The sequence below is a fragment of the Megalopta genalis genome, chromosome 7 (genome assembly GCF_051020955.1).
Source record: "Megalopta genalis isolate 19385.01 chromosome 7, iyMegGena1_principal, whole genome shotgun sequence".
In the NCBI taxonomy this organism is placed as follows: domain Eukaryota; kingdom Metazoa; phylum Arthropoda; class Insecta; order Hymenoptera; family Halictidae; genus Megalopta; species Megalopta genalis.
This window is the reverse complement of record NC_135019.1, coordinates 17,309,954-17,336,311: the sequence shown is the minus strand read 5'-3', so window position 1 is coordinate 17,336,311 and position 26,358 is coordinate 17,309,954. Positions and strand designations below refer to the sequence as shown.

The window sequence follows — 26,358 nt, the reverse complement described above, 5'->3', positions numbered from 1 at the left end:
TGACCTTCGCAAAGTATTGTCTGACGGCCGGCGACACCACAGTGGTGACCTCCGCAAAGTATTGTCTGACGGCCGGCGACACCACAGTGGTGACCTCCGCAAAGTATTTTCTGACGGCCGGCGACATCACAGTGGTGACCTTCGCAAAGTATTGTCTGACGGCCGGCGACATCACAGTGGTGACCTTCGCAAAGTATCGCTCGACAGCCGGCGACACCACAGTGATGACCTTCGCAAAGTATTTTCTGACGGCCGGCGACACCACAGTGGTGACCTCCGCAAAGTATTGTCTGACAGCCGACGACACCACAGTGGTGACCTCCGCAAAGTATTGCCTGACGGCCGGCGACATCACAGTGGTGACCTTCGCAAAGTATCGCTCGCCGGCCGGCAACACTGCAATGGTGTCGTGCGCACGGTATCGTCCGGTGGCCGACGACAACACTTTTGTATCCTTTGCATTCTCTCGATGATCCGTGGGGTTCTGTTGTTGCTTTTGTTCCGTGCCGTCTCGGTGCAGTATTTTTAGCATAAAGCTGTACAGCTTTACGTGGAATAAGTTACATACGTCAGCAAGTGTTTCTTTTTATGAGTACTTGTACCCATTTATCATGGCAGACGAAGGAGAAGACACTGTTATTTACGAGGAATGCGCGGACGACTTGTCCGACGTTCCAATTGACATTGCGGATTTGGAAGAAGACATTGCAGATCCGACAAATTGAAATCAATTGAAATCAATCCGACGGATTGAAAACTCGTGAGAACTGCCGATGAGATTAAAAAAGCTTGAAATTTATCATCTCCCAATAATCTCAAAAACAGCCGGCGACAAGCGAAGTAACAGAGCTAGTGGTACCATGATTGGATAATAGATCGTTTGGAGAGAGATCCCGGATTAGTGTAAAAATAAATACTCCGATGAGGGAGTCTCTACCGTATCTCGCGAATAAATCCGTTCGAGTTTAGGCGAATTGAGTAAATTCGTCGAGTTCCAAGGGTGCCTTCTGGGAAGAACTGCCATTCATCCAGAGCGCTTGCAACTGCGACACAAAATGGACCCAAGCAGCATCGTGGCAGAGTCAGGAAAGCAAACTAAAGATCCTGAGTCTGGAGCTCTAATTTTTCGACGTATCTGCTCTAATTTTCCTGGCGCCGCGCCGCGCCGCGCCTCCGGATTTCAATTACCCGAAGCTCTCCCGGCCTGATCCGGGTCTAAACCTGCGATATGCCTGAAACGGTAGACCAAATATTTTATTAACGCCGGGAAGCCGGCAGATTTCGGGCGAGGATTCCCCTGTAACCCCCGGATCCGGAGAACGCCGGCTCCCGCGAAAGGTGTTCTCGCCGTGTTTCGGATTCCGCCGGCTCCTGTGGTGCCCGAACAATAGAAAAGCCGCGGCGCGGCGTGGCGCATCGAAACGACTCCGCGAATAACCGAACCCCGACCCCTCGCGTCCCTTTTGCCGAGGAACAATTCCGGCGGTTGTTCGGACCGCCATATTCCGGCCAGAGGAGGCAATTCCAAAGGAAACTGCGTGGAAGAGAAAGAGAAGGAGAGAGAGAGAGAGAGAGAGAGAGAGAGAGAGAGAGAAAGATCGGTAAGTCGCGCGAAACGCGAGCATGATTTTCTTTAAACAGAACATTTCGGTAGACCGAGTCCCGGCTGCATTATGCCCGGCACAGTTGTGCAGACGACAGCTGCACAACTACTTTCTTCCTTCGGGGTTTCACCGGCACGCTGCCGCGCCGCGCTCGGCAGCGACCCGACTGGACGACCTCGTTTGTATTCAGGATCGTTAAAAACCGCAAGCTGTTGAGTTTATGTATCTGTGGAGATATACCGCGCGTATATTTATAATACACGTGTCTGGTAGGACCGGCCGCGTTGTTGCCACCGTTTACAAAAATATTTAGACGATCACCGCAACGATCACAGCAACGAGAACGCCGGGGTTACAAGAAACTGCGATTAACACGTTGAATGCCACGAGGATCACCGGTGACCAGCACTTAACTTGGCGGTGACGCCATGGGGGCCACCGGTAACTGGCGCGCCCAAATTGATAGGAATATACAGGGTGTCCCAAAAATGTCTCGCAATCCGAAAGTAGGGGATTCTTGAGGCGATTTGAAGCAACTTTTTCCTTTGCGAAAATGTCATCCGCGGCTTCGTTTACGAGTTATTAACGAAAAACAGTGACCAATCAGAGGCGAGATCATTTGGCGCGAGACGGCCGAGCCAATGAGCGGAACCGGGCTCCGTGCACTCGTTGGCTGGGCCGCCGCGTGCCAGCCGAGCTCGTCTCTTATTGGTCAGTGTTTTTCGTTAATAACTCGTAAACGAAGCCTCGGCGAAAATTTTCGCAAAGGAAAAAGTTGCTTCAAATGATCTCAGGAACCTGCCATTTCTGGATTGCGAGACATTTTCGGGACACCCTGTATATAATTTAAAACAGATGTCAATATGTAAAATTTTGTATTATTACCGTCGTCGATTCAAACGGTGACCCCTGTCGCAATTAACATGTCAAACATGGTTATACACTGTAACTTATCTATTGCAGATAATATTTCAACATTATATGTATCGCATAAAAGAAAATTCATCGTGACGCCACGGACAATTTCTGTAAAACCGGCGTGGCATTCGACGTGTTAACCGTCGCGTCATTCCTGGTGGAATCGTCAAGGATCAATCCTTCGAGGACTCGAAGCTATTTTAACTGTAAATCTAAAATAATTTCTCTGACTTATAGCATTTTTATTTGATATGACAAAGTGCATTTTATGCATACGAAATTGAGTCTTGTAACTTACACGACAGTTGTTACACTTTGAACAATTTTTTTGAAATCTAAACTTTGTTGATATGAAAATCATCTTAGAACACGACACAACAAATTTGGTGCCTCAGAGTCACCAGCTGAGTGCAAAGGGTTAACACTGGAACTAGCAAGTCCTAAACGCGACTACATTGTACCTACATTGTTTTGTAACGATCACAAGATTGGAATGAAGACTCGAATGAAGAAGTTTATATACAAATTTCTGACGAAAACATTTTTACAGTGTCAGAGATTGCAAAAGAAGCAATCAGAAACCAGTCATTTTCACTGATTTGGTAGTTTTAATGTTAAGATCTCTTGAAAAAGCGGATAACGTTTTTAAAACCTGATTAAACGACTCGAATTGTTTTTAGATGATATAATCTTGTAGATCATGTCTAAATTGCTTTCTCTAATTTTGCTACTGTTTGGAATAGCAGAAGAAATAAATAATTTTCATTCTTCAACTTTTTTTATCCGAGCCTATAAATGAAATTGAAGAAATACTTTTCGTAGATTTCGATAACTTGTATGAATGGTGAAAATTTCATCGAAATCGGTTGAAAAAAATTATTACATTTTTCTCATCGCATGTTTCGTTCTACGTACGTTCTGCATCATGTCGGTACACGTTGACGCGCAAGCGAATAATGCCGGAACCGGGCTGCAGGATTTCCTCGTCTTCGATAGCTAGTATAAGTTTACCGAAGTTTCGTGTTATTAGTGTCGAGTTTCTTCCAGGTATTAGATTTCATCTAGTTTCCGAAGAATCTACTGTTCTCGCATCACGAATATTAGTCCCCCTTTAGTTCCAGGTCATTGATATCGCGTTTTCACGAACATTGTGATACTAACATCGTGTTTTTCACAGACTCGAGGCACTGGTATTTCGTTCGGCCGTGCACTTTAGCATCGTGTTTCTTCTACGCGGTGGCATTGCTGTTTCATTTTGTCAAGCTTCGGGTCTATGGAACGCTGTAGAATTTTCTCCAAATCTCAAGTACTAGGATAAGATGACCAAAAGAGTTTTAGTAAAAGTTTTAGGTAAAAGTATATTTATTGAACACACGGAAACACACGATCTAATGTACAGGCTTGCTCGTAAGAGCTTAGAGACAACGAGTGTACTCGTAAGCTGCTCACAGACGACTAACTAAAAAACCGCGGAAGACACGCAAACTGTGGGTCGGAAAAACCTTGGTGATCATAAATAACCAATCCGCTTTCACACCGCGTGTAACGGACTTTCGAGTCAAAATTTGCTCGACTCGAGTCGACGCGCATTTAGCGCTCACGTGCCCTGCAGATGGGCCGCAAGGGCCGTCTTACCTGAAAAACGGACAAGGCCGTAAAACATACGAAGTACCCATTTTCAATAGCATCGAAAATGCCAGACATTTACACAAGCTTTAACCCTTTGCACTCGAAGCCATTTTAACTGTAAATCTAAAATGATTTTTCTGGGCTACGCTGTCTCTATTTTACTACTGTGATCAAAAAGTAAGGTGAATTTGTTTATAAAATGTAAATTCTTTATTTATTCTTCCAAATCAATTTCATCCCCTTCAAAGTAATCCCCGTCCGATAAAACGCACTGTTTCCGACGCTTTTTCCAGTCCTCGAAACAGTCGGAATAGTCTTTTTCCGGTATAGCCTTCAAGACCTTCTTCGATTCGGTTTTGATCTCCTCAATCGTGTCAAAACGGCGTCCCCGCATTGGCTTTTTGAGTTTGCTGAATAACCAGAAGTCGCACGGAGCCAAATCAGGCGAATACGGTGGTTGCGGAACGATATGAGTCGAGTTTTTGGCAAAAAAGTCGCGAAGAACCAATGCAGTATGACATGGCACCAATCGAGACTTGACGCGTTTGAGACACAAAACATCCTTCAAAATGGTTTGGACTGAGCCAAATGATATTCCAACACTATCAGCGAGGTCTCTCATTGTCAGTCGACGATTTTCAAGCACCAAATCTTCGATTTTTTTGGACGTGGCCCTCGTCGGTAGACGTTGATGGTCGTCCAGAGCGCGGTTCGTCTTCAACGCGTTCTCGGCCCGCTTTGAACTCGTTGTACCACTTATAAACGTTTTTTTGGGCCATAGTTTGATCACCAAAGGCCTTCCGCAACATTTTCAACGTGTCCGCACAAGAATATTCGTTCCGCAAACAAAATTTGATGCAAGTTCTTTGCTCAACAAAATCACCCATTGTAAAAATCGAAAAATTCACTTTTGGTCGTTTACTAAAACACGTGTAACTCGGAAATAATTAAACCTTTTAACAAACAGACGCTTGGCAATTGTTATAGACAGTCCTACCAACCTAGGAAAAAAACAATTGCCTGCCTTCCTAATGTCCGGGAGTTTTAAATGACAATTTCACCTTACTTTTTGATCACAGTAGTATATGACAGAGCGCATTTTATGCATGTGAAATTGAGTCTTGTGACTTATACAACAGTTATACTTTTAACAATTTTTCAAATCTAAATTTCCTTGACGTAAGAATTATTTTCGAATGTGATATAAACATTTTTTAATGGTGCCTCGGAGTCACCACTCGAGCGCAAAGGGTTAAAACGTAGCATGGCGTGGTTCCTTGACTTCAAACGTTGCCGGAAAATTTTTTCAAGATTTTTTCAAATTTTGTTTAGATTAGAGACACCAGCATCAGATTCAGAGACTCTGAAGCCACCGACCGAAAGACACCAGTACCTCGTGAGCCTTCAAACTCTGACACTGATCTTTGTTAGAGTTCGTCCAACGCAAGGCTCTCTCATCACGCATCATATCTTTCACATTTCTTATTTTTCTCATAATTTTTCAACAAAGCATTTATGGACATTTTGTTACTGTTGGGGCATTTTGATCTCTCGCGTTATTAAACCAACGACTAATACTTAGCGTGTCGGTAGCAGTTCTAAAGTAAACCTTTTCGTTCGTCACGCTTCACTTCCTTGTTCCTGTACACCGGCGTTACATTGTGCACCTGTATTTTGTATGAGAGAAACATATTCCATTGATTAAATCATAACCAGTTCATAATTATAACAATTACATAACATTTCAGTCTTATTTTTATTTGTAAAACATACTGCCGGGAAAACGCGAGACACCGTGTATATTCTTTTTTGCGCTAAAGGCCCCTCGGGACTCGTTCATAAATAAATAACTAAATTGTCCAATATTTCCTCCATTATCTCAGTTCTCGACGTTTTCTTAATTTTCGATCACGAGCAAACCTCCACGAAACGTCGCACGAATTGAAACGCCGGCACAGGTGTCCCAGAAAGTCCCGCGTCGCCGGCGTCTGGTAGGTGTAATTGACTTTAAGTGGGTTACCCGTTACCTCGTTTACGCAGCCATGTAAACAGACCAAACGCGGGCTCGCGTGACACCTTGTTCCATCGCGAGCGACGTATTTGCTCGACGTATCAGGATCGTTTAAGTTTATTTTCGCTAATTAATCTCGAGATTAATCCGCGTTTACCGGTGTGCGGCGGACAATCCAATTTAAATCGCGAGAGCGCGCGCTCGCTTGCGGGGGCGGCGGAGGGGGCGCTCACGGGTAACGCTCGTAAATTGCATAGAACGCGCGCCGCGCCGGAATGGAAATTACGTTGACGAGATTCCTCGGTCCCGCGGAAGATGCTGCCGCTTTTACGTACGGGGAATTTCACCGTGATTCGCTTGTAAACGGGAACGTTGTTCCTTGTAACGAAATCAAGCCATCGGCGCGGCGCGGCGCGGCGGGGTTGCAGCGGGCGGCGCTCGCGCTCCTCTCAAAAAGACTCGTTCCCGGTCTCGTTAAGATCGCTTTAAATTTAGATAAACAGAACCGTTCACCGTGCTGGAATTTCCTTCTCGAAAACCCCTGTCGTCCCTCTTCCACTTCCTCTTTCCGTCTCCCTTCGAATTCCTCTCCCCGTTTCTCTTACTCTTCGCTCGTATCGAATGAGTCGTCCACGGAATATTTCGATGATAACGCGACGGGGACGATCGAAGTCGCGATTGGACGAAACGACGGAAACTTTTGCGAGGTTATTGCGATGGGGAGACTTCACTCCGTAAGCTGAATCGCGAGGAAAAATTCTGCGAACTCTGTGCGCAGTCGTTCGAATTTGTAGGATCTCGGAAGAAAAGAATTCTTTTCGCTAGACCATGGAGTTCATACGTAGCGAAAATACAGGGAGTCCCGAAAATGTCTCGCAATCTGAAAGTGGCGGCTTCCTCGGGTCATTTGAAGCAACTTCTTCCTTTACAAAAATTTTCTCCGAGGCACCATTAACGAGTTATTAACGAAAAACAGCGACCGAGCCAACGGCGCCAACGGTCGAGGCGGTCGAATCCCAGCTCAGCTGGCGCAAGGCGGCCGAGCCAACGGCGCCAACGGTCGAGGCGGTCGAATCCCAGCTCAGCTGGCGCGAGGCGGCCGAGCCGGCGGCGCCAGCGGGCGAGGCGGTCAAATCCCAGCTCAGCTGGCGCGAGGCGGCCGAGCCAATGAGCGGAACTGGGCTTCGTGCGCTGGTTGGCTGGGCCGCCTCGCGTCAGCCATACTCGATTCTTATTGGTCACTGTTTTTCGTTAATAACTCGTTAACGGTGCCTCGGAGGACATTTTTGTAAAGGAAGTAGTTGCTTCAAATGATCCGAGGAACCCGCCATTTCTGGATTGCGAGACATTTTTGAGACACCCTGTAGACAAACGATGCTCGAGATAGTGAACATTCGTAGGAAACGATTTAACACCTGGACGGCGAAACTAGACTCCATTTGGACATAAATACTGTTATTTCTTATTTGGACCGTTTGCTCCAGGATATAAATATTGTTATTTGACTATGTATCTAGTTTCTGATATTCGTTCCAGGTTTATATGTATGTATACGTTGGAAGGCAACGATGTTGTATAGTCGTGACGAGTGCGAGTCGCGTGGAACGTTTGTTTTGGTTCGCACGTTCGGCTGATGCCGTGTTCGCCTCGAACGACTGCGACCTTGTTAAGTCAGTAACCAGCAACAGCGACGGTTTATCAGTTTCATCCGATTCGCAGAGCGGCATGCATTACTTTTCGTTTCGTTTCACAGACTTTTACATATTGTTCATTACTTTTGTTACTTTATATTATATTGTATCATATTATATTACTATTTCGCTGAGTACGCAAGTACACGCTGTGCTGTAATTGTTCAGTTGAAACTGCAAGAACATGGAATCTGTCGAGTCTGGAAGAAGTACGTTTTAAAAGATATGTTAAACAAATTACTAAATAAAATTATAAACGATCCTAATCGTACCAAGTTATATTTTTGTCGAACAAAACGTATTCATTGACACGCTCGAAACACTTTTAACGACATTTTCCCTAGTTGTGTTAATCAATGGGTTATATTTCCGTAAAAGAGAGAGAGAATAAATATAAATAAACAAATAATTGAAGGAAATAACTTTCTAAAACGATTCCAGTGAAATTGTCAGAAAAGACGCGCGCAATTAAGATAAATACAGGTGGAATGTTATACGATTTTTTTTTTAACTGGAAGTTAGAGAAGTTCGATGATCGAGAAATTTTCGTTCACGTAATCACGAGTTCCGTCAATTTTGTGGTGTAGTGCGCGAAGAAACGAATGAAAGTGTAATCGTTTCAAAACGGTGTCTTTTTTTTACACTCGTCGGAGCGGCTATACATAGAACCCCCAAGATACCCATTCGATCAGGTGTCGTTCCAGTTAATGGAGCCCGACTAGAATTCGTGCCGTTCGTATGTACAGAGGCGGCGCTTCTCAATTAGCGTTATTAATTATTGAATCGGCGGTATCGTTTAATCTCTCGGAATACGAGGGAGAAGCGAGGCGAATGCGGGTCCCCCATTTCCCGTGTAAATTTATAGGAGGATATTACTAGAGCATTGTAAATTAATAGCGGTGACAAAACTATTTGTACGTGTGATTAATGCGACGATTCGTAATGCGCGGATAACAACGATCCTGAAACGGGGTGCACGGGGAAATCGATTCCGCAGGCTATTTAAAATCATTTCTATGGGAACGACGCGCTCCCGGAACGGAATTATTCAATACAGGGCTCGGATTTCGCGTCACATCGTTCCGCCAAAGATCTTTGCTCTGCCTCTTCGTAGCGCAATACAGAATTCATTCGCGGTGATAGATAATACACAGAAGGTTCAATTCTTTAAAAGTCATTCGAGTCACCGCGTATCGTTCAAATAGGATCAAAGTGTAGCTAAATTCACTCGAAATTGCTATTACGTATCAACTCTTTTCCAATATTCTTCCACCCAACTCTTTAAGATCAACGCCGGTTCTCTTATCTGAAAAAATTAATCGGCTCTCTAAAGTCAATTACTTCGTACAACAGTGAAATGTTACCTCGTAACAGTGACTTCGCAAAGTAAGGAACGGTAGAAAAATAACCCGAAGAATTCGTACCACTGTGTTTGCTACGATGCAATCACGCTGCCAAACGTCGAGCTCTTAATTAATTTCAGATATTAACCGCTATTGTTTGAAAGGTTCGAGGATAGAAGGAGAAGACCAAAACTGAGTAGATAATTTCGCGATATTCTTTTGCAGACGCCAGAGGAGAGGCGAGCGAGGAGAAGGCGCCATTGCGATCCGCATTGGCCAGAACCGGAAACAAAACGACCCGGGCACCGAAGAAGAGCGTGACTTTTTACATCAACGGTCGGCACCTCACGGCTCGATACGACTTTCGTATACGGTCCGGCGAAAAGTCGCGGGCGGCAAACAAAAGCGCGCGCCGCTGCCAGCACAAAAGATTAAGTGGAGAGAGAGAAAGAGAGAGGCTCGAGAGACGCGTATGTAATCGCGCTGCCTCAGCGCCGGCGAGATAAAGGAAAAGGAATTAAGAGAAACACGCGGGGGCCATTTTCGCTAGCGAGCGCGGCCGAGGGAAAATGCTTTTGTTTGATCTTAATTGCGTGACTAGTCGCGTTACACCTTCTCCGTCTTATCTCCGCCTTCTTCTCGCTATCCGCGCCAGGTTCTTGTCTCCGCGCTGTTTAAAAATCGCGAATTTCCGCTCGCTAATTTGTTTTCTGCAGGCTGCCTCATCTAAAAGATCATCTCGTTATCTTCTCTGATTTTAATTGCGAGATAAGCGCCTTTCTCGGTAGCAATTTATTCAATGATTTTCCAGAAAGTTTCGCATTGTTATCAACAGACTACGGGCCTTTGTGCAAAATACAAATTCTCCGCGTCTGTTGCAGAAAGTACCAGTAATTAAAAGTTGCATCCTTTTTCATTCGACGTCGCAAATGCTCATTTCTCGCATAAATGCAAAACAAAACTCCGCGGTCTGGTTACCGAAAATAGCGACGAGAAAATTGCCTGACATTTGAGCCGTTCATTTTGAAAGTGGCATAAGTCACTTTGTTTTTAAGTCGATATACTTAAGAGTTTGCGTTTTAACACGTTTAGAGACGTTTCAATCGATAACGTTCGCAAAGAAAAAACGTGTCTTCGGTTTCCCGCTCGCTCCATCATGCGAAATAGAAGCTTCGAGCTCTTTCATGCGAATCCGGGTTCGCTGTTCGATCGTTCGTTTCGACGGAACTATGACAATTTAAATATCAACGATTTTGGGACATAGGAGGGAGGAGCTGAAGATCCGAACAAAGTGGAAAGTCTGTAAAATGTCGCGAACGAATTTCGTGGACGACTTTCGACGACGATAAAATTTCGTTCAATTTTCCGGATCCCTCGAAAGCGGACGCGATATAATTCCCACAAACGCGTCAAACTAGAAAATCGGTAGAACTCGGCAGGCACCGACGGATCACCGGTCGAATGATCGAGGCGAAGGGGGATCGTTAGGTTGATGGAGACCGAGAGTGATCGGGTTTTAGGATCTTGTTAAAACGCGACACGTTCGGCTTGGGTTTCTCGTGAACGGGAGAAACTAGGTGACGAAAGAGGATGGCCGATGGGAATTAAGAGGGTGCTCTGGTCGCGTTTTCATGCGCGAAGCGAACGAAACGGGCGCGAGGAGGGCCCGGGCTCGCAGCGAGCTGTAAAAGAAGATAGGAGGAAAAGGGGAGAGGGCCTTTGTTAAGCGAAAATTGAATGGGTAGTCGCAGAAGCCCCGGCCCCTCTCCGGCCGTTTTGTGTAACCAGCAGCAGGGGCTGATGCTACTTTAAGCGACGACGATCCTACTTACGAAGATCGGTTCGATAGCGTACGTTCGGGTGCAATTTGTATAAAAATTTTGATTGGATCAACGCGATTCCAACGGGACACCGGGACACCCCTCTGTTGATAATATATTTTTACAATGAGAAGTCACGTTTCTCCCGGCCGATTCCTCGCGAGATATCGGACTGCCATAAACCCCTACCGTATGCGTGTACGTATGTGTGTACGTATGTGTGTGGAACAGACGCGACTCGTGAAGTAGGATCGATGTGTCCCCGCGTGGTATGTGTTTAAACATATAAATTGTATCGTTCAATTATATGGACGCTTCGGGAGCCAATCGGTGGAAGTCCACTTTCCTTTGAAAATTAATTACGCAAACTTTATTGTAGGATCTTTCGGTGGATAAATCAATATAATGTGGTCGATTTCTTCGTAAATACATAATGTACAGCAACACAACACTTGTATCGATCACCGAATGACTAAGCAAAATGACTGCTTTTGCTTAGTCATTCAGTGATCGATACTCCTTCTGCTCAGAAGGAACTGTTTTCTCTAAACAAAACATTGGTATTTTTCTTGTTTCTCTTTTGGTTATCTCCATTTGTACGTCACGTTATGCTTTGCATTATCAGTATCAATTTTATTCCTTTTTTAACAAAGCTAATTTACAAAAACCACATTTATCTCAATTTTCATATCACTGTATTTACACTGATTGCCTTCTGAGCGATTCGTACGTATCGAGCGTGAATGTAATATATGTATAAAAATACACGAGATTGCAGCAGAAAACGAATATACATACAATGATATTTCTATTTAAGAAAATATTTATAAACAATAGACTAGCCACGAATTTAGTAGCATAAAAGTATGTAAAGACTTTTAAGTCTGATTTATAATGGATACGATTGTAAATAAAATGTATAAGAACACGTTCGAAGACGATTTATTTATAATTTGAAGCAAGTTCATTTCAGAAGAATTGCATTTAGCATCGATATCGATTTCACGCGCGCGCGGGGTAGACGTTGAACAATCGCAGCGTTATCGAGAATCTCGGTTCTTTTAGCATTGTCATCGCTGGTTCGTTAAAAGCAGCAGTCCACAAAGAGATACGATTGCTCGTGTCGGTTGATAACCGTGGGTCGTAAATTCTTTTCTCGTGCGCGTCCCCTCCGGCTTCGGTTTACGTTTCGGATTAATATTAATGTCGCGGGCACCCCGCCGGGCACAGATAGATTCAGATATGTAAGTCGCAACAAGAAAATTCCGCGCCCCGTCTGCGGCGCTGAATTAATAAATCATTATTCTACGCGACAGTTGCCTCTGTCAGCGCGGTTTGATACGGATAAACACGGGTGTTTGCTGATTTCGATGCACGCATCCACGTTAATACGTTCAATAGACTGCGAGCAAATATTTAGCGATGTGTATCCGAACGAGGCGAGGCACGGCTGAGTGAAAAAGCGACGCTTTCAGATGTCGGGATAATATCCGCGCGATTAAATAGTTCCGCGGTATGAAAAGAACCGAAACATTGCGGGGAAAAATGCACCGGTACCGACGTATCGTCGGACGAATCGCGTGAAATTAACGCGCCCCGCGCGCAACTCGCATAAATATTACTTAATTCGTTCGTGCCGCGGCCATTTAATCAGTTTATCAATGACAATTATTAATTATTCGAAAGCGCGGTTTTCACATCACGCTGTTATCCAGCTCATTATAACGCTGAAACAGCTTCCATTCGATGGGGTGCTGCGCTCCTCCCGAGCAATTCTATATTTTAATAAGCGAAATAAAATGTTTGTCTATATATATATCCTCTCGAACCGCAACACGGTAAAATGAATACATAAGCTTTAATCAGCCTAAGCAAATTGATTGCCGAAATAATGGTTCGCTTGTTAAAAAGTTCTACATCTTTTGTTATACATATATATTGTCTATTAGAAAACCGCCAGTGACCAATATGATTTATTGTACAAATCAGTAATAGCTTGTTCCAGTGTTATAAGTAAATAATTTCATTACACGAGCATCAACCAAGGTTATTTATGAATAAATATAAATAAATAAATGAATAAAAATATTCTACTTCGATTACCTTCAACTGTAGTCAAATTAATTTCATAATTTTCATTTCTCAATTTCATTTAATCAATAATATATAATTCTATTCTAGATTTTATTCCACTAATATAATATCAAATATTATATTAAAATTCTGTTATTTATAATTCTTTGTCGTATTATTTTGTGATTGTCATTGAAATAAGTGAAAGTGACAGTGACAGTACATATTCCGGACAACCTCGACAATTGGTACTCTTATCCTGGATGTCGCATAAAGACGCGTGTTCATCTGAGAGCCTCTCAGGCGAATTGCACATTTCAGAGTAACTTCGAGTCATTTTCCCTCCTTACGAAATTTGTGTATCTAATCAACTGTGTAACGTACGGAGAATCTTCCTACGAATTTTTATATTCCTTTCCGAAGGCTTACGCCAGGCTGGCGCAAGCCAGTCGGGGGTACATTTGTATATCGCGAGTCAAGTACCTCCAAGGGGGTACGACGACGAACGTTTCTGGAATCGGACCACATAGGAACACCCCCACTACCATTTTTCCAGAGAAAATCTGGCTATATAAAGGGCCCAAACGCGACCAGAAAACGGGCTAGTTTCGAGTCATTCGTCGACGTGGAAACGCTAGTGAGATCGAGTCCTAATTCTCCTTCGAACAATCTAATAGGTAATTAGATATCAAATCAGAAGCCCCCGCCGACTCAGTGCGAAAAGCTGAGAGCGCGTTAGAGTCCGCGAACACTTACATACATTTGTAAAACCCAAAACGCGTAATAAATTAGCTTTTACCAGTTTTCTTTGGTTACAAGTTTAATTATTTCCATCTCCTATTTCGAAGCAGTAGTTGGTATAACCCACCAAGGTATATCTTTACCGCTCGAGGTATATATCTTTATTTCTTTTCTTACAAAGTTACGAAGCGACCTAATACCAATTTCTCCAAATACCTTATCCTAACTTCCTTGAAGGTAGCCACCCGTGTCGAAATAACCATCGGCTGGTCTACGCACCTCGACCAAAAATTCCAATTGCATGCAAGCTCCGGCCACCCAACCTGCCTGGCCCTCGGCTCGTAACACTTAAATGGAACTAAAAAAAATGTTTATTTTTAATAAGTTTTCTTGGAATCTTCCCGTCGTGTTATAGAAGGGTTATTTGTATAGCTTCAGGCCACTGTAACCTCGGATAGAATTTGTTTTCTGCCGCGTACACTACTGTTAACGCGCGGAACTCTCGCGACCTTTCTGGGGTTGTAAGGCCCGGATTAAGCCGTTCAAGGACGCGTTGACTCCGGTGCCGCCGATTCAGTGCGAAAAACTGAGAGCGCGTTAGAGTCCGCGAACACTACATACAGTTGTGAAACCCAACGCGTAATAAATTAGTTTTACCAGTTTTCTTTGGTTTCAAGTTTAATCATTTCCATTTCCTGTTTCGAACCAGTAGTTGGTATAACCCACCAAAATATATCTTAACACGTTCTATGCCGAGTTGTTTTTACTCGACTTTTCACGCTGGCCATTTGATATTTTACTAAAACTTGATATATTATATGTAATTATTAATCATCGTATGTAATAATAAAACAAACTTATCATGACTCATTCTTGCGGTAGAATTAATTCTTCGGTTCTATATTTGCTACAAACTATTTTGTTAACGCATTAAAGAAACATGTAAGCATGTACCATCGATGGTACACATGGCACGTAACGTGTTAACCGCTCGAGGTATATCTTTATTTCTTTTCTAACAAAGTTACGAGGCACCCTAATACCAATTTCTCCAAACACCTTATCCTTACCTCCTTGATGGTAGCCACCCGTGTCGGAATAAGCATCGGCTGGTCTACGCACCCCTATCAAAAATTCCAATTGCATGCAAGCTCCGGCCACCCAACCTGCCTGGCCCTCGGCTCGTAACAACTGTAACATTGATATACGTATTACCGGCACGACATAGTTTTGCGATTTCTGGTTCGTCAGTTTTATTCCGTTATCCGGAGTGTCACGCTAATCGCAAGCACTATAAATTTGCGCGTCTCGTTAACAAATCTCGCGCCTGAAATTTTCAATTTCTTTATTCGCTGGCTGGCGTAGCAAAGTGTCGGCGCACGCGGACCCCCGGTTATTATTTATTAGGTATCCGAGATAATCGACGCAATTTAAAGCCTGTACTGGCCGGCGGCGGCGGTTGGCGAGCGTGTGCACGGGTGCTCGGTGCTCCGCGCGAGAAAGTGCCGGGGAAAAGAAATTAATTGTAACGCGATATGTTTTCATGCGGGGACCGAGCGCGCGCGTTACTTTGTCTCGCCGGGTCGGCTATAACCAAGCTGACCGTAAATTGGATCAGTATCCCATTTCATCTCGATGGGTTTCTTCCTCGTTTCCGCAATGAAAAACCTTCCTCCTTCCCCTGTCTCAGAAAATTCCGTGCTAAACCGGCGAAAAGTTGAACGAATCATTTGAATTCTTATCAAACCGCTCAAATTTCCGGCATCGAAGATCCATTGTCGACTGACTGCGTTAACACTCGTATCATTCGTTTGTTTTTTTAGACATTGATCGATTTCTTGGATCTTCCGGCTCGTCTTCGCATTGACTTTTGAATTATTTAACTTTGTTTCTACCGAAGGACTCGAAGGACACCTTTTAACCCTTTCGCTACGGCGGTTCAGTCCCTGCGGCGCCCCTCCTGAACGGAACCACCCGCCGAAATTGTGCACATTGCGCGTGGATAGTGTATTTGGGAAGAAAAGGGATTTTTCTTTAAAACAATATAGTTATAATTTCTGCATAAGGTATAAAGTTATTTAATAGGTAAAAAAAGTTTCATTAACAATGGAAAAAGTGAAGAAATAATATATAATATACAGTAATAAAATAAAACATAATATTCATAATACAAAACATAATACATAATAATTAGTCCTAAAGTTAGTACTTTCGATTTTCTATCCCTTTATGACATGTAACACAATAATAATGGGAAATGCAGGTAGAACAAATATAACTTGAATGGTGTGTCGTTTATTTCGGACTGTCGTTTGTTTGTTTCGTCAAAAGATTCACGCAATACCAGCATGTCGGATATATCCGGCGTTCGTCCCCAGAGGGCGATCATGTGGATGTCGGATATATCCGGCGTTCGGCTCCGCGAGTGTTCATATGGATGACGGATATATCCGTCGTTCGGAGCGAAAGGGTTAATCATTTCCATTTAACGCTATTTTTACCAAAGAGATTTTGTATCATCGCCAAAGGTTTACTACAGGGGTGTCAAACTCGCGGCCCGAGATGAACATTTTTGCGGCCCAGTCAATATATCCGACGCGAAGTAAAAATAAAATAGAAATAGTCTCGGCCAATAAAATTTCTCCCGAAATAGAAAAGATAGTATCAGAGAAGAGATGTCGAGTATCAGGACGTAAACAATAATTTAACTTTATATATGTTTATTACAATGTACTAGTCAAAATAAAAATATTTGTTTCTATGAACATTGATTTTCTTTTTTGCGGCCCACCTGAAGTTAGGCATTGTTTATTTGGCCCAAGTTAGCTTCTGAGTTTGACACCCCTGGTTTGCTACGTTTACTTTTCTACGTTTTTTTAACGCTTTATATTATTATTAAAAATAAATATAAATCGCGGGCGCTTAAAAAAGCTTGTTAAGAAAACATATATACTACTGGACCGCCGATTTGCCAAGCTCTGAGAATAAAATCAAGAACAAACATCGTATCGTATAGGGCTAATCGCATCGAAGTTGCAAGATTTTCCGGGACTGCACAACGAGAACGTGTCAATGAAAAGTTCCAGCGAACGATTATTCGTCAACGATGTCGCCGGCGCTGAACGCGTTTCCGTTGTATTTGATTTCTTGGATCTTCCGGCTCGTCTTCGCATTGACTTTTCAATTATCCAACATTGTTTCTATCGAAGGAGTCGAAGACACCTTTTAATAATTTCCATTTAACACCATTTTCACCAAAGAGATTTTGTATCATCGCCAAAGGTTTACTACGTTTACTTTTCTACGTTTTTTTAACGCTTTATATTATTATTCAAAATAAATATAAATCGCGGGCGCTTAAAAAAACCTTTTAAGAAAACGTATACTACTGGACCGCGGATTTACCAAGCTCTGAGAATAAAATCAAGAACAAACATCGCATCGTATAGGGCTAATCGCATCGAAGTTGCAAGATTTTCCGGGACTGCACAACGAGAACGTGTCAATGAAAAGTTCCAGCGAACGATTATTCGTCAACGATGTCGCCGGCGCTGAACGCGTTTCCGTCGTTCGTCGGTGACCTCGTCAAAAATGCAGTTCCCTCGGCAATAACTCAGCCGACCGCGGTTGTCCGATATCGCGAACCATAAAACCCCGATATCCCGGCGTCTGATCCGCGCGTATTCGACGCACGTAGCTTATAACATCCGGTTCGTTCCCGTTAGAACGGACGCGCCGCTGGCCGATTGTATTTACCTTGGCTCGTAATAGGATCCCCGCGATACCTTGAATAAGTTTCGGATCGTGATCGCCGACAAGGATCGCCCCACCCGTTGCGCCTCCGCCGCAATGCCGATCATAATGTATTCCATTAAAATTTTGAGACGCCGACATCGCTGCCGTCGGCACACGTGTTCCCTGTCTCGGAAGAGAATTTGTTTTATTGAAGCCGCCTGAATAATACATCGCGCTTTGATCGAGTTTCACGATCGCCGGATACGGGCCCGAGTTTTACAGCACAATCGCTGCTGAATAGGGACAGATTTGCGGATAATAAAAATTTTAGAAGCTCACCCATGGCGGATGCGGATAGGACGGCGAATCAGGATGTAGAGATTTTAGACAGGATTCTTCAATTATTTCGGCCGAGACTTTCAGAGATTAATGGGGTGTCTAGACTCGGGGAAACAGAGGGTGGGCCATTTCGATCTGTTCATCAATGTGAAACGAACCGGAGTCAATAATTAATTATGCGAAGCCGTTTTCAACCTTTATTTGGGACCTCGTCCCTGAATCTTTCATCGCAAGAATTTTCGGTGACGCGTGGAAATTTATTTCGTCTCTTAATAACTTTGAACACGTCGAATGGCACGCCGGTATTACAGAAAATGTCCGTGGCGGCACGATGAATTTTCTTTTATGCGATACATATAATGTTGAAATATTATCTGCAATAGATAAGTTACAGTGTATAACCATGTTCGACATGTTAACCCTTAAATGCATGATTTTTTGTTTTGAATTTTAAAAAATCGTTTTTTATAGGAATGTAGTCATAGGTTACGTAAAAAATAAATTAAAAAATCCAGGTAATAATATTGAGTATTTATTTTGAAAAAAAGTTGAATGTAGACTTTTGCCAACAATATGCGTTCATTACTAAAATTATTGTAGACGTAAACAAATGGTCATGTATTTATATTATCTATTAGTATAGGAATTTTCACATTATTTATAAATGAAATGCAGCAAAACAATTGCGATTTTTGTTGTGACAGAAAGCGACCTTGCATTTGATGCACTCAGTCGGTGAAAATCCATTGCAACCTGGAAGTTATCACCCATCACATTCAAATGTCAGAAAACATATAACTTACTCGCCAAAAGTAATGTCAAGTCTTTTATTTCACACATGGTCTATTGTTTATTGTTATCAACGTGTGTTCGGAAACGCACATTTGAATAAAATTAAGTGGAACTGGAATGTAGACAATTGGCAACAATATGCATTTAAGGGTTAATTGCGACAGGGATCACTGTTCGAATTGACGATGGCAATAATACAAAATTTTAAATATTGACATTTGTTTTAAATTATTGTATATTATTGTACATATTTCTATATCTCTCGTTAAGTGCCGGTCACCGGTGACCCCCGTGACATTCGACGTGTTAATATGTTAACGGTATAAATTATTCTGGAGATGTTACTGTCTCGTACTTCAAGTGTTTGTTCCTTGTTACAAAAGCATAACGTTCATGGTCTAATTGGGTTGGGTCTTATAAGGAAATATTTCAATCTAGCAAGAAGAACCGCCGGGAACGCTGCTAGATATTAATTTAGACGTTACAGAGTCGTCACTTTGTTCGAACTCGAAATTAGTCGAAGTAGAAAATCAGAACTTTACGGGCACTAAAATTTGATTGTCCAAACAGGAAGACGTTGCTCGGCTTAATTTGTGGCATCGACATCAAGTGTCCATAAACTTTACGTACATAATCTGAATTTGAAACGTCTTACAAGGAAAGGTCCACAGGGTTGACGTTCACTTTCTAATGAGATTTGGTACAGTGATAGAGCTCGTAAAGCTGAATCCAGTGATACCCGATTTCAGGGGCAGACGGTTTATAGTTTTTGAGATAATTAATGGTAAAGTTACTGATAAAAGGCCAGAATGACGAACTGAATTACGTAGCGTGGCACCGCGCGACTGGTAGTGGGGTGGTGCCCCGCATGTCGCGATAAGGTAGCCCGTCTTATCGTGAGCTGCCTCGCCCCCCCCCCACTTTTCTTCGCGCAGTACCGCGCTGCGTAAGCCAATGCGTCTTTCTGGCCTTTTATTAGCATTTTTAATATTAAATATCTCCAACACTATAAGCCATCTGCCCCCAAAACCGGGTATCATTGGATTCAGCTTTAGAAGCTCTATCGCTGTACGAAATCTCATCTAAAAGTAAGCGTCAACCCTGGGGACCATCCCTTGTTAGTTGTCTCCTAGCTGGTACATACTGAGGTTTAGAAGAACGGATTAATTTGATAACCATCTATTGTCCAATGTGGAAAATCTTTACATTTAATAAGTACTAATCTTCGGTATAGTTAACACGTTGAATGCCACGGAGGTCACCGGTGACCGGCACTCAACTTAGCGGTGACGCCATGGGGGCCACCGGTGACCGACGCGCCCAAATTGATAGAAATATATATAATTTAAAACAAATGTCAATATCTAAAATTTTGTATTATTGTCATCGTCAATTCGAACAGTGACCCCTGTCGCAATTAACATGTCAAACATGGTTATACACTGTAACTTATCTAGTGCAGATAATATTTCAACATTATATGTATCGCATAAAAGAAAATTCATCGTGGCGCCTACAATGACGTCTACAGTGACAGTTGTAATTTCATACACAGAATCGACTGTAATTTAGCTGCACGGAGCCGACAGTAGCACATTAGTTTTCTTATTAGTTCGAAATATTTATTAGTCCAAGTTGCATTTTTTTTATTTAACTTTTTGTTACGCGTAATTTATTCAGATAAGTTTTATATCGCATAAAGGTCCGCAATCTAATAATTACTCGTCGCTTTCGCGTAAAAGAGATCGCTAAAAATATTATGCAGGGTTATGAAATATATGCTATCAATTATGCATCACTGTAGATGCGGTAAATAAACGGACCTAGCCGCGGGAGACTGTTAAATTTATTGTTGCAATGTTTCAACGAATACCAAACGGTTCGATGGTTGGCAAGGAAAAATCCACCGTGCCAAATTTCAACTCTGAAGCATACGGAGATAAACAACATTGTGCAATTGTTCGCGCATTCGAAACACGCCAAAGTGCGTAACGCATTATAAACCATAATACTAAGTCGCTAAATAGCCGGATTAGTGGTTAACGCGACTATAAATCACCAATATAAAACAAAAAACAAAACTATTGTACGATTTTCATATTAATTACCCGATAAAATATTATCACAGGCAGTGTTTACAATTTTTGCAGAGTTTTGGTAAGGTACGCCGTAGTAAAAAATGTACATTTCCCGAAGGGCTCCGTCCATATCAAAACTATACTATGTACGGGCTGAGCATTCGGGATGGTTGCTGTACCATCTGAAAAAGAAGTCACACAGAAATTCAGAGTAACACAACTATGCTAGTGGCTTTTTCTGTGGATCTTTTCTTATGGGGTGATAAATATCGCTACGATCGATTTTGTATATACCAATGGTACATAAATCCACGATTCGAGGTTCGAACCGAGTATGATCACTGGTAAACATGCGAACGATGTGTATAGCGCGCACGTCTACAGTGACAGTTCTAATTTCATACTCAGAATTGACTTTTGTTTAGGACGGGGTCGACGCTAGCACACTATTTTTCTTATTAATTCTAAATATTTATTAGTTCAAGTTGCATTTTTTTATTTAACTTTTCGTCACGCATAATCTATTCAGAAAAGTTTTATATCGCATAAAGATCCGCAATCTAATAATTACTCGTCGCTTTCGCGTAAAAGAGATCGCTAAAAATATTATGCAGGGTAATGAAATATATGCTATCAATTATGCATCACTGTAGATGCGGTAAATAATCGGACCTAGCCGCGGGAGACTGTTAAATTTATTGTTGCAATGTTTCAACGAATACCAAACGGTTCGATGGTTGGCATGGAAAAATCCACTGTGCCAAATTTCAACTCTGAAGCATACGGAGATAAACAACATTGTGCAATTGTTCGCGCATTCGATACACGCCAAAGTGCGTAACGCATTATATACCAGAATACTAAGTCGCTAAATAGCCGGATTAGTGGTTAACGCGACTATAAATCACCAATATAAAACAAAAAACAAAACTATTGTACGATTTTCATATTAATTACCCGATAAAATATTATCACAGGCAGTGTTTACAATTTCTGCGGAGTTTTGGTAAGGTACGCCATAGTAAAAAATGTACATTTCCCGGTGGGCACAGTCCATATCAAAACTATACTATGTACGGGCTGAGCAACCGGGTTAGTTGCTATACCATCTGAAAAAGAAGTCACACAGAAATTGAGAGTAACACAACTATGCTAGTGGCTTTTTCTGTGGATCTTTTCTTATGGGGTGATAAATATCGCTACGATCGATTTTGTATATACCAATGGTACATAAATCCTCGGATTCGGGGTTCGAACCGAGTATGATCACTGGTAAACATGCGAACGATGTGTATAGCGCGCACGTCTACAGTGACAGTTCTAATTTCATACTCAGAATTGACTTTTGTTTAGGACGGGGTCGACGCTAGCACACTATTTTTCTTATTAATTCGAAATATTTATTAGTTTAACACGTTGAATGCCACGGGGGTCACCGGTGACCGGCACTTAACTTAGCGGTGACGACATAGGGGCCACTGGTGACCGGCGCGCCCAGATTGATAGAAATATATATAATTTAAAACAAATGTCAATATCTAAAATTTTGTATTATTGCCATCGTCAATTCGAACAGTGACCCCTGTCGCAATTAACCCTTAAATGCATATTATTGCCAATTGTCTACATTCCAGTTCCACTTAATTTTATTCAAAAACCTGAGTATGTGCGTTTCCGAACACACGTTGATAACAATAGACAATAGACCATGTGTGAAATAAAAGACTTGACATTACTTTTGGCGAGTAAGTTATATGTTTTCTGACATTTGAATGTGGTGGGTGATAACTTCCAGGTTGCAATGGATTTTCACGGACTGAGTGCATCAAATGCAAGGTCGCTTTGTGTCACAACAAAAATCGCAATTGTTTTGCTGCATTTCATTTATAAATAATGTGAAAATTCGTATACTAATAGATAATATAAATAAATAATCATTTATTTACGTCTACAATAATTTTGTTGTTGCCAAAAGTCTACATACAACTTTTTTTCAAAATAAATACTCAATATTTATTTTTGTAACTTATCTATTGCAGATAATATTTCAACATTATATATATCGCATAAAAGAAAATTCATCGTGGCGCCACGGACAATTTCTGTAAAACCGAGGCGTGGCATTCAACGTGTTAAACAATTATATCTGAGGATGAAATAGATACGCATCGTATTTGAAAAGAAAATATACGATCTTTCAATGTTTGCTAGACAGAATATTTGACAAGGATAGATTCCGATCGCCTAGTTCGTTGAGAAAATACCAAAAGCGGTAAAAAGCGGTTTGGAAAATACCAAGACAATACAGCGAGATCTCCTCGTTCGTTGCGGTATCGATTAGCTTCGTCCTCGATTTTATCTTCTCCGTTCGCCTCGATCGTGATCGAACGTGACCCCGAAGAACAGACAAACCGTTCGCTGTTCTACACCGGCGTTGTAGATCGACAAGATGATCCCAGGATCCCAGGATCCTGGGGAACGATGCTGCTCGACCCCCGGCTGCCGAAGGATCGCGCGTTGACGGGTCGCGCGTAAATCCTCGACGCCGTTATCGAGCTACTCAAATATTTCTGCGGTGAAATTCTTCCCCTATCCTCCACCCCCTTTCCTCCGACCTTGCCCGTGTTTTTCCAAAGATTTATCAGCGACATCGAGCCAGGAATGGGAATCGCAGTAAATAGACTATCGGCGAAAAACTTGTTGTTACTCGAATCCCCGCACGCCAGCAAAACTACGTGTTTCGCGACGGGACGGCTCTCCCTCCCCTTCCGTCTCTTTCACAATCGTACTCGTCATCGTTCCTTTCACCGAATCATCTTGGCGCGAAAACATCCTTTACGATGGCAGACGTTCTTTTATGCTACACGATTTGCGTGAAAAATAAAGGAAGAATAGAATAATAATAATAATAATAATAATAATAATAATAATATTAATAATAATAATAATAATAATAATAATAATAATAATAATAATAATAATAATAATAATAATAGTGTAAGATATTTATTTACTTATAAATTGGAGAATACAAATTAAACTGTAGTGCTGCGAAATGTCCGCATGGAAATTCTTAAATATTTTTCTTACTTTCTATTTTGTATATTATATTTAATATTATATACGTATACCTTCTATATTCAAGAAACCTGAAAATAACTAATTACTAAACAATAATTTTCTTTTATATTGTCACGTTTAGGCGAACCATCTTCGAAAACCATTATTATGAAATCTTTTTCCTTTTTTCATGCATGTATACGTATATAATGGCGTTTGCGCCAATGTGAGTGTTCAAAGTTATGTAGAATAATAATAATAATAATAATAATAATAGTAAGATATTTATTTACTTACAAATCGAACAATACAAGTTAAACTGTAGTGCTGCGAAATGTCTGCATGGAAATTCTTAAACATTTTCCTTACTTTTTATTTTGTGTATTATATTTAATACTATAAACGTATACCTTCTATATTCAAGAAACCTAAAAATAACTAATTACTAAACAATAATTTTCTTTTATATCGTCACGTTTAGGCGAACCATCTTCGAAAACCATTATTATGAGATTTTTTCCTTTTTCATGCATGTATATGTATATAATGGCGTTTGCGCCAATGTGAGTGTTCAAGGTATTCAAATCGCCAATCCAGCGAAGAAAATATCGAAATTTCTCTCCCGGGATTCTACAATCTGGAAGACGGAAAAGATTGCAGGCGAAATTGCACGATATTAACGTAGAATCAGCCCCGGCCTCGCGAGATTCCTTTGGAATTACTATGCACGCGTTGAAATACCCCCTGTCGATGCAGCTGACGGCGAAGATGGCCCCTTGCCGCACGATTTCACACGGCGAAATTGTTCGTTGACGAGCGCGGTTCGCCTCTTCCTCGAGACAGAACCCACGGGATGCAACTGGGTCCTGAAGACGTCAGCTTCGTGGCAATCGATTGCTCGAAGCCAGTAACGATTATTTATTAACCCCCGAAGAGACATTCGCGTCATTTTAAGCAATGTCCCTTAGCGATAGCTGATTTCTGAATAAATACCAAAGATGAAGAATCGCTTTGTCTGGAATTGATTATAATTATTAGAATAGTAATAATAATTTTATTCGTATATACGGGTAAAACTCTTTGCCAAAAAAGAAAATATAAAAGGAGAGATTTTATGTTGCCGTCACACGAATATAATAACAATATCTATATAATAAAACAGTACACAAAGTGAATAGGAAAAGTGAGAAATAGGAAGTATAATAAATATAATAAATACAATAAATATAATAAGTATAATAAATATAATAAATGTAATAAGTATAATAAATATAATAAATATAATAAATGTAATAAGTATAATAAATATAATAAATATAATAAATGTAATAAGTATAATAAATATAATAAATATAAAATTATAAGACATAGAAGTAGCACCGTTGCTAGAATAAAAGAATGAAAAAGAAAGATTAATAAGAAATGTGAAAGATTAGGTTAAAGAATGGTGAACAGTGACTGTAATAAAAGTAGAATGTCAGGAAGATGGCTCTGAGCTTTGAAAATAATCAAGAAAGAGTGCATAGGCGATTTGCATTAACAAGTAAATATTTAAAGCAATTATAGCAATCGGAAAGCATACATTGAAGTTCAGGAAGGAAAATACAAGTATATCTAAGGAAGCCAAGCAATGCATAGTGATTTAATTTTTTTGAAACATCTGGACAGTTAATACGGTTATATTAATAACATATAAGTGATTTTATAACTGAATAATAAGTCCGTGAAAATAGATGAAGCCTGTGATCACGATCTATCTGCAACAATAAGAAAAAAATCACTGTGGTCGGATGGCCGATGGTCGCGTAATTTTTCCCATAAACGGAGACATGAAATTAGGTAAATTGCGGAGGCGGAAGGATAACGATCGCTGGAAGGCCGCGACTGCGAGGCCGATCGATCGATCGATAATCGGCGAACGATTGCGACGAAAATGAAGGAGAGAGGCGTGCGAAACGCGATCGGCCCGACCCGGCCTAATCGGCGGCTATTTCCCTGGGCCGTGCACGTGTATCTGATGCACCGAAATAGTGATTTGCGAACATCAGTCAAACAGTGCCACATGTTACCGGCGCGCCGTCAGGGGGCTGTGCGTCATATCGTTTGTCGCCGGCTGTGTTACTGTGTATCGATGCCGTTCCGAGAGGCCCAAATTCGCGAGCCGATCTCCCGGCGTTTCTTCCGACGAGATTCCAGGAAATTCTGCGACCGATAATCCAGCGATCGCGGATTAGAACGCGTTCCCGGCCGACGCGTCGGAGAAATCGGCGACGAGCCGCTCGGAAAATTAGACAACGCTGTCGCGAACTGTATTTCGCGAGCCGTCGAGCTGTAAAGGGAGAGAATCGGCCAGAGAATCGGACGCGATCCTATGCATCCTCGTTTTCTCACATGGCTCGTGTCCGATTTTTGGCGACGCAAGAAAATTCCAGAGATTCTGACGAGAATTTTCTTGGATTTTTAGCGCGATGTCCGAAAGACATTTCTCGCATTGATCTACATTGCACAGAGAACGAGCGTTCAA

General features: G+C 41.7%; 1 long non-coding RNA gene across 1 annotated transcript; it reads left to right on the top strand.

The window, feature by feature from the left end:
* Nucleotides 1-7,715: 7,715 nt before the first annotated feature.
* Nucleotides 7,716-11,944, top strand: LOC117221718 (uncharacterized). The gene is made up of 2 exons (XR_004490557.2): nucleotides 7,716-8,062; nucleotides 9,422-11,944. It is a non-coding gene; the product is annotated as an uncharacterized LOC117221718 (long non-coding RNA).
* The last annotated feature ends 14,414 nt before the right edge of the window (nucleotides 11,945-26,358 follow it).